The sequence below is a fragment of the Gadus macrocephalus genome, chromosome 15 (genome assembly GCF_031168955.1).
Source record: "Gadus macrocephalus chromosome 15, ASM3116895v1".
NCBI lineage: Eukaryota > Metazoa > Chordata > Actinopteri > Gadiformes > Gadidae > Gadus > Gadus macrocephalus.
Window position 1 is genome coordinate 15,337,473 of NC_082396.1, and position 10,053 is coordinate 15,347,525.

Genomic DNA, 10,053 nt, shown 5'->3' on the forward strand with positions numbered 1-10,053 from the left:
GGCCAGTGTGTGTGAATACAGATGATGCAGAGTACACGGGTGACCCAAAGTGCAATCTCGGTTGTAAAGCGGTAAAAACACTTTTCTTGTGTTTGCACGCTGTTGTGTTGGTGCAGCGGTTTGTCTCCATCTGTCAGAGCCTCGGAGTGGCAGCACATTTGCTCTAAACGAAACCCTTAAAAACAACACAAAGGCTCCAGCAATCACCAACAAACGTCTCATTGAACCCGTGGACGAATGCAAGCCCTCCCTCGGGAGACGGCCATGGAAGAAAGGTGGGGTCAAGGTCCGGATCACCATCAAGCCTCTGCATTGCTTTTAATAGTACCTTGACTTGAGGGTCAATCAATTTAGATTTCAAACGGTCTTCCCTGCAGTGTGCGTTGTCTTTCCTTGGCCTCTCTGCGTCATTGTGGCTTGTTTCAGCTGATATTTCATTTTGTGGCTCCATTCTCTTCTGTCCTTCACCGTTTGGCCTGGCAAATCAAATCACCGCCACCATCTGCAACACGATGGCCCGTGGAGGCTCCGCGAGGCTTGTCCAATGATCTATGACACGAAACCCTCCCCCAAGGGAATACAGGGACGTCTTAAGCAACATAGATCGTGCACCACGTGGATGTGTGTTTTATGCAATTGTGGCCACGAAGATAATTCACACACACTAATGGCCTGAAACCCTGTCCATAAGCCAATAAGCCTACTACAGATTGAAATCCATGTAAGCACACTCCCACTACCCACTCAAACCCTCCGGGGAGATTCTCTCCTGATTCTCTGCAGCCGGTAAGCATACATATGCAAGCATATGGCATCCATCAGCCTTTGTCCATCTCACAATGTCAGATCAGTCAAAGTGATAAGAGTCAATTTCACGGCAGATTTGATGGGAGAATGAACGCGTCGGTTTTAATTGACTGTTTTTTATTGCAGGCAGGGACAGTGTACTCCCTCCGTGGTTCAATCCTGAAGCAGTATTTTAGCAGAAGGGCCACATGAAGTTGGGGATGAAGGCAGAACTATTCGACAATGGGCAATCTTGCCTATGCCATTACTCGGAAGTGATACATTCAACGATTTACTAGCATCTAATACATAAATGTAGAAATGCACTCAACCGATAATGTATTTCAATTTACGTGAGCAGACATCCATACTATTCCTTTTATGCCTTTGCTAGCCAGTATTTCTTGATATACTGGTGTACTCCTCATACCGATAGCATTCATGAGGTGGCCATTATTTAAATTACATGTATTTGAAAACTATATATAATTTGTTTCCAGATACATTCAGACTTAATATATTTGACTTAATTTAATTTATAGACTTAATTCGCTAACAAGAAATGAGGATCACATGTATGCATATTATTCTATTATTTCTTACTGTGAGCTGCAACCCTATTTTGTGGTTTTAACGTGGCTATTTGTCACACGACTTGATACATGACGTGCCAGCAGGCTTTTGATGGTGCTTCTCATTTGTCGCCACTGTGGTGGCCTGAATTCTAGCTAGCTAGTGAAATGATTTCACTAGCTAGCTAAATAAATGAGAGAAGTTGCCCGCTAGTCTCACAAATCAGAATTTTGATGAATAATTTATAATATTCATAATTGGCTGACGAGTTCAGATCTGGGTGAACAGGCTGTTTCACATTCTTTCACTTCATACATGTTTCATCCAATCCGGTTGCTGGAGGCTGGGTTCTGCAAGCATGTAATTGGCTATTAAGAGTAAAGACAAACTTGGCCAACCCTAACTGTAAAAAAGAGACTGGCCACCGCAGAACAACACAAAATCCCCTTTTGAAAACTTCACCCAAACTCGTTGAGCTTGTTTGACTTTTGATTGACTGACTCTGCCGTCATCCCCCAGGAGTTCTGTTATAACGTAGTAGAATTGTTGGATCCGAGATTAACCACCAGTCTACTGGTATAACTCTGCATTAATGAATGCTTTTTATTGCTATTTGATTTAATTAATTAATGATCACAATTTCATTTATCTCCCCGAAATCTGGGAAAGAGATATCAAACATTTTTGTATTTTGTATCTAGAATGATTTCAATATATTTTTGCCCATCTCGGCATCAACACTAAACACAAGTAAAATGCATTCACACCATATTCTCAGGAATTGGGCTCATAAGAGACCATAAGAGATCCATCAGAGCCGAATACACACTGGTGAATGGAACGCTCCATAAAGCAAATATAAACCTCAGGTCCCTGTTATCTGTCTTCAGCAGGAGCCAAAGCAATGACAGCGAGAAGACGGGAGAGGAAGAGGAGAGGGGAGGAAGACAGGAGAGGAAGAGGAGAAGATAAGTGAGGCAGAGGGAGAGGAGCAAAGAGTGGGAAGTGGATCAAATTAGTAAAATATGTTGTTCCAAAAAACGTCAGCCCATTTCTTTTCATTCCAAAATTGTCTTCTCATTTCTTTGACAGACTACTGTACGTCAACTGCAAACCGTGCATGTCCCATGCAATGCGCCACGCCAAAAACCCAGCATTAGGCATACCTCATCCCCGTCTCAACGCCTTTCTGTGCAGGTTGCCCTGACTGATACGCCCGGAGAAAACAACATTGTTTATTTCAAAGCCTGTTCAGTATTTATTATTCATTATCCATACATTATGGTTGTGTTGTGCTCGTGCTTAGGGGGGGAGCTGGCAGAAGGTATGTTTACCCTGTAATCACTCCAACATCCAGATATGCCTGGACACGATAGATCAATCTTAGTCTACGAGTGTAAACCACATGCCTAACACAGCAGCAGATATTTCCAAAGCAGTTCCTCCTCCGTGACTAAGCCCTGCACTGTTTGAGGAGGGGCGTGCGCAAAGACGGATGACATTTGTTCAACAGTCTTCAAATACTGACGGATACCCTGTCGATTTGTGGCTGGCGTCCACTCTTAACCACTGTGAACGGATTCATGGTCAGTCCTACAGACCCAGCGGAAAAAAATGGATTGGAAAAAGACTCTGGGTTCCTAAACGGTAAACGCACTGCGTTTATCCGGCGCTTTCCGGGCAAACTCAAAGCGCTCGATAATTTCTGCCTCACATTGAGCCATGCATGTACTACACATTCACACAGCGACGGCGGCGTCGATCATGCAGGGGGGGCAGCCTGCTCGTCAGGAGCGATTAGGGGTCAGTGAGTTGCTCAGGAGAACTTTGATACTAAGCTAGCAGGAGAGCCAAACATGGAGCTATGTACATTCAAAACACCCCTGGTGTGTGCCATGCGGAGAGTTTGCCCAAACGCCGGAGTGAACAGACACGTAGTGCCGCATAAACTACTCCTGGACGGTTCCCGGAACACAAAAGTGTGTCCCGGCCGGGTGAGATGGTCTCTTTGAATCGACTACACTGACTAGTCGCACGTAATCCGGGACCACAGTCCAACAGGCCGGTGTCTCATGAGCTGCTTGTGAGTCAAGTTCTCTACAATGAGGTCGCACTATATTCCTCTTATGGGACTGTATCACCATGATGCTGCAGAGGCTTAGATTCCTCTTAAGGACTCTATTATTGTAAAGTGTTTGTCTGTTTTCGCCACATATTGTTTGTGTCTTCCTTTGAGGTGGATAACTTAGTAGGATGCATAACGAAATGTGTGATAAGCTAAGGAGTGAAACCCTGTTTGACATATTGGGCTGGTGCTTCGATTAAACGTTGCCCGTGGCACCAAGACATTTAAGCTACAGCACTGCCGATATTCTCACACATTAATTACACAGGCATAGGTCAATGAGAGAAAAGCAGCACATTGACGCATCTCTCTCTCTCTCTCTCTCTCTCTCTCTCTCTCTCTCTCTCTCTCTCTCTCTCTCTCTCTCTCTCTCTCTCTCTCTCTCTCTCTCTCTCTCTCTCTCTCTCCATCTCTCTCTCTCTCCATCTCTCTCTCTCTTTCTCTCTCTCTCTCTCCCACTCTCCCTCTCTCTCTCACACTCTCTCTCTCTCTCTCTCTCTCTCTCTCTCTCTCTCCCACTCTCCCTCTCTCTCTCTCTTCTCTCTCTCTCTCTCTCTCTCGCGCACAAGCGACCTTTGAACGCATGAATGCGTAGCAGATTTCACACACCGACAATTGAATTACACCCTTATCTTGAATCAGCTTCATCGTTAAGTCAGAACAGTCCTTGCGGTATCAGTTAAAATCAAATACAAAACAATGATGCATCAATTGTTAGCCCAAACTATATTTAAAGTATCTTACAATACAAGCCTACAATTTTTACCAAATTTTAGATCCAAACAATGAAAAACAAGGCAAAGTTGCCTTATTTAAAAGCCGGGACGAATCAGCAGCTTGTATAGTTCATCATGTAGATATCGTTAAGTAGTATGGATCTTTGCACCATTCAATTGGGAGGGTAAGTTTACACACATTCTCCATTAAGTTAGGAAGGAAGGTACAAATTATCCTCTATCCTCCTCACTGCATTTCACAGTCTAAATTAAATCTGATTTCCCAGATAAGAAAATTAGAATAGTTGTTTTTGATCAAAGAGATTCACAACAGGAAACTTTCACGGATCCACAATTCCCAGTTGGATATTTACTTGGCTGGTAATACTTATTTTTGGCATGGAGTGAGATAAATAGAGGGTTAGTAAGCCATTTGCTTGATGAGCAGGTTACGAATCATTACCAAGGCCATCCATGTAGAATAATTTATTAATGCCCAAATTAAATGAAGAGCTTTATGCTACCATAGCATGAATTATAAGGACATTGGTGCCCTGTGTTTCACCCTGTGTGGTATGACACAAACACACACAAACAGCAAAAAAACGATTGAGCATCACCCACACTTGCACATAAACATCAACATAGTCAGCATTCTATTTTTAGATCAGTCGTAATGTCAAGACAGCTTCAGATTGGGCACTAAAAGCAGCTAATGGCCCGCGACATATACCACAGTGACCACAAGAGTCTTATCTTGCAGACACATGCATGCTGCTGTGCTCTGTCGGCGTGAGGACACCAGGCCTCGCCGCTTGAGGGCTAGGCCTGGGAGACTGAGGGTCCTAGCGTGTTAGCGTGAGTGTGGGGGGGGAGGGGGGCTCCATCTGCGTTCAGGGCTTCAGTCTGCAACAGGAGACGATGAAAAGGTGGTGGGCATTCACACAACCTACAATGGTCTACAATCACTACACTGACGGTGAATTAAAAATGTGTGTATGCGTATTTACGACAAAAAGCCACCCAGTGCTTGCATTGAAACACATGCTTTTCCCATTTGAAAAAGAAACACAAACAAAGAATGTGTATCGTGTTGCTTTATTGCACCTATAACATATTGTGATATATGGTTGATATACCACGCGCACACACACACTTATCTCGTACAAGTGTCCTTCTCAGCTGCCCTCTCGAAAGGAAAAGCTACAGGTATGGACTGACCCAGCGGTTTCAACTCGATGCAAAACTGGTTTCCAGAATCAGCCTGGTAATGAATACCGAGCATAGCTGGCTCTGGTGAAGGCAGCTGTAAATGCATTTAAGCTCCTCAGGCAGTACACACTGGATACAGCCCCTGTAACCTTGTCCAGAAGAAAACCCAATGAAGAAAATACAAACCAATTCAAATCCCGAACCGATTCTCTATCTTGTTGGTATTCCAGTGAGCAGGTAAATTATAGGACATATCTTTCATAATGTTGCCCTGTTGTGGCTTGAACACAACAAAGACATCATTAACAGGATGACACTAGCATTGTGAAGCCCAAAACACAGGACAGAATGAGCGGGGACGAACACAAAGTACATTTTAGTCATAAACAAGCAAACTAAAATAAAACCACGCTTCATGCATGCTCTGTGTGCTTCGCTCTGTTACACACAATATGAATATCTTTCTTTTTTGGGGGGTCAGGCTGCAAAATGTGAACTCTGTGGGCTTTGGATTCAACACTTTATCAGTGTGGGGAGGGGAATACATTTCAGCTAGGATGGAGGCTTTGTAAGATCTGATTGCTTGCCATGCTGGAAAAGGTCGGATCCAAGAGGGTGAATAAACTTGTTCAAACTTTAGCAAAGCTAAAATTGGTATTGGATATCAATATCTTCTGCCTTTGAAATGGCTCAATTTGTATTGCATGGTACTTTATTTCAATGGTTTGCTCTATGCAACATAAATGCATAAAACATAATTTATTATTATATTTTTTATTACAAGTTATTATTATTATTATTATTATTATTATGATATACAATACCACATATGACATTCGATAACATGACAGATATGGGTCAAGTCAAAGGGCTGCAGCTGTAAACAACGGGAGCCATACATTATGCATATCAGAGGAATTCCCTTGAGGCGTTTATCCACCTCCAAGCACTATCTGGCTGCTAAAGTAATGCCTTAGAGGTCCGTTGATTGATCTCAACCCTTGTCACCCACTCACACAGCCATGGGGCGAGCCAGCATCTTCAGACTTGACGGAGTGCCGAGCTGGAAGCCTCGGGGAAGGTATGGATATAAAAACAGCCATGAAAAAACACCAGGACGTTTGGGTGGAGCGATCAAACTTTGAAAACCGCAGAGAAGGTAAAGAGCTACTCATGCGGGGCGACCGCAATGTCAAATATAGAGCAGGAATAATTGACTTTGACAAGTGTGTGTGTGTGTGCAAGAGTCCTTTCAGGTGTGCAGGCCCTCCTCCTGACTGCATTTTGGGTCCAATAGCGCCACAGATTTAATAGAGTCAGGCAAAAGTAGCTGAAAAGCTGGAGGTCTTTGTTCAGGGGCTCTAAAGTGGAGTGCATTAAAAAAGTACAGGAAGAAAAATGGACGAAGGAGCAGGAGTAAAACATCCATGGAAAAGCTTGAATTGGAGCTGAGGCTAGGTATAGCTCAGACGTCATGTAATATTGCATACATAGCGCATGTTATATACAATTCCAGGCTCTACCCACATTGACGGAATCATGCATGTCTACATGCTCAATCAGATCCAAGTGGGAGGAGGGTTTTCAACTAATGTTCTAACCCCTCCGCGATGGCAGAGCAGTCCGGAGTTTGTGCAGCTGGCAGGCAGAGAGCCAGCCAGGAAACTTTCCGAACACGGCCAAAGTCGGCGAAAGCATCGCAGCAGGAGCCAATACAAAGACCCAGGGAATATGAGGAGGCAAGGGGCATAAATATGGGTGTTGCTCAACACCGAGAGGCGTTGGTGGTGATGGGCTTATTAAATTAAATGATGCCTGCGATTATTTCCATTGGGCAGGTAAGCTAACACACTAATTCATCAAGATTGGCCAGCTTTATCTTGTCATGCCGTGAGTGGGTCGCCTATAATGTGCTAAACTGTTATGGCGATGTTTGTATTTTCGAGCGGTCTGTTTTGTGGTAGCATTGAATGGTTTCTATTCTCAGTTTTCTCAACCCTCCCACTCAGTTCATTTGAACGCGTGCATGAAGAACAAGCAACATAAAGTTGCCTGCTTCCGCTTCAGGGGGACGCGAAAAACAGTCTTGCTCACATAACTGCAGGCGAATGGGCTTATCGCATTCATTTATTTGACTATAGGCAATCAACCCTAGCCTCAATCAACCCCGTTTCATGTGAGAAAAGTTCCCGCCACCACCGAATAACCCCGCCAGCACCACCTTAGAAATATTGAGGAGATCTCATAAGGGCTATGTAAGGCGTCGAGGGCCGAGGGGTGCGAGTGCTGTGGCTTGTCAGTCAGTGGAGGCAGCAGTGGTGTGCATATACGAACGGCGCCACACATTTTGTTTAATGATACATTCTGTTCAGATCTTATAAATGACCTCTTACAGACAACAACAACAGCAGGAGCCACCCACCACCTGACTATCAGTTCCCCGGGGAGATAGGCGCTACACATGTCCTACCTCATTACAGCTTGTGTGTGTTCACAGCGGCTGCCGGTCAACACACACTCACACACACACACACACACACACACACACACACACACACACACACACACACACACACACACACACACACACACACACACACACACACACACACACACACACACACACACACACACACACACACACACACACACACACACACACACACACACACTTCCGGGCTGCATCTAATGAACTAATAAGGCCTTTACCCAGCAGCACAATCTGCATCTTATTTATGATGCGCTGCCCTGCTGTGCATGACCATGTTTTCAATTAATTTATCAGTGGTTTCGAGGGACTGAGTGAGTGTATGTGTACGTGTGTGAGTCGGTGTGTCTGTATGTCTTTGTCTACTTTGAGTGATGGACACAAGTACAAAGATGTCACACATATTTTCCAACCTGTTCTGTCCCATATCTTTCATGGATTGCACCAAAGTCGAGTGACAACAGGGTTGACCCCAGAGGCCCACGACTTTCCACTGAGCCCATTGAGCCCGGGTTAAACCCCTCCACTCCACCCCACCCGAGCCAGCCCAGGGGTTGGGGGGGGGTGTGGACAGAGACTCACCCCAGCGTGGAGCATTGATTTCCAGCAAGTGCAGAAAGCTGAAGCCCCCGGTTGACGGAGGACCTGTAGCCCTCCCTCCGTCCACCTCAAGCCTCCGACACATCAGTGTGTGTTTAACGCTAGGGGGTTAAGGGGGGGCGGCCTGCTCCAGAAGACCCCAAACATCTAACACTGGCCATAGAGGGGGCTACGGGGAAGGCTTCCCTTTGAAACCCTTTAGTAAGCCTCAGATCTCAGACATTTAGGCCCGCCTCGCTGTGAGAAGGGGGAACGAGACGAGGGGGAGGACTGTGTGTGTGTGTGGGTGTGTGTGTGTGTGTGTGTGTGTGTGTGTGTGTGTGTGAATGTGTGTGGTCATGTTTCCGTGAACACGTGTGTGTGTAAGCGTGCGTGCTTGCGTGTGTGTGTGTGTGTGTGTGTGTGTGTGTGTGTGTGTGTGTGTGTGTGTGTGTGTGTGTGTGTGTGTGTGTGTGTGCGCCGAACGTTGGGTCTTTGCCGGGTTTAAGAGCAGCAATGGCTTTGGCACGGTGGGGATATTCGCGGTAGAACGGATCAGCAAATATCAACCTTATGCCTGAGATATTGATGCCATCCACCCCCCCCCCCCCCCCCAAGCCCTTGCTTTGAACCGTCAGGGAGTTAAACACTATGCAGTGCCACTGGGTATGCTGTGGTAATAAAATACACGTCAGTGGAGAGCGTGGCTTTACCCAAAGGAATAATAAATATTTCTTATTAAAGAGAAGATATTTTTCGGTTTTCGATGCAAGATCGCTCGATCGCTCGATCGCTCGATCGCTCGTCCGTCTGTCTCGCTCCATTGTTGCCCAAATCCCATCTAGATACCAGAGTTCATGTGTATATTTCAGAGCAGAGAGTTTATATGTGTTTTTAGATTTCAGCCCCATGGAGAGCAACAATGTGTCTGTCTCTGTCTCGCTCTTGCCTCTCTCTTGCCTCTCTCTCTCTCTCTCTCTCTCTCTCTCTCTCTCTCTCTCTCTCTCTCTCTCTCTCTCTCTCTCTCTCTCTCTCTCTCCTCCCCTTCTCTGCTGACGGATATCATGTTATGAGAATCAATGAACGTAACATCCGGACAGCAAGCAATAAATATTTTTTTTTTCTAAGAAATCTGTATCTGTGGCTGTCGAGGGCAGGTAAAATGGCTCTCCAATCATTGGCAACACTTTAACAGAAGGGGATATTAATTAACCATTTAGTACCATTATTTAATGCAGCTATAAGCATCATTATATAGCATTAGCATAGGGGTAAGGTGTGGGGTAAATGTTAGGGTTACGGTTGGATAAGGTTTAGCGAGTTAGGGTTAACCCTAACCTTAACCCCATTTAATGTATAAAAGAATACCTTCGTCAACATAATGCCATCACCTCAGTTAACATGGACCCCATAAGTAAACATGAACATCATTAGTAAATGAGGATCAGACCATTAGATAACTGTGGATTAACAACCATCAATTGATAGTCAATGCTTATTCAATTATTGGGTAATACTTTACACTAATGTGTAAACGGTTAATTGCTAATTAATGTGCCATTATTGAATAGTAT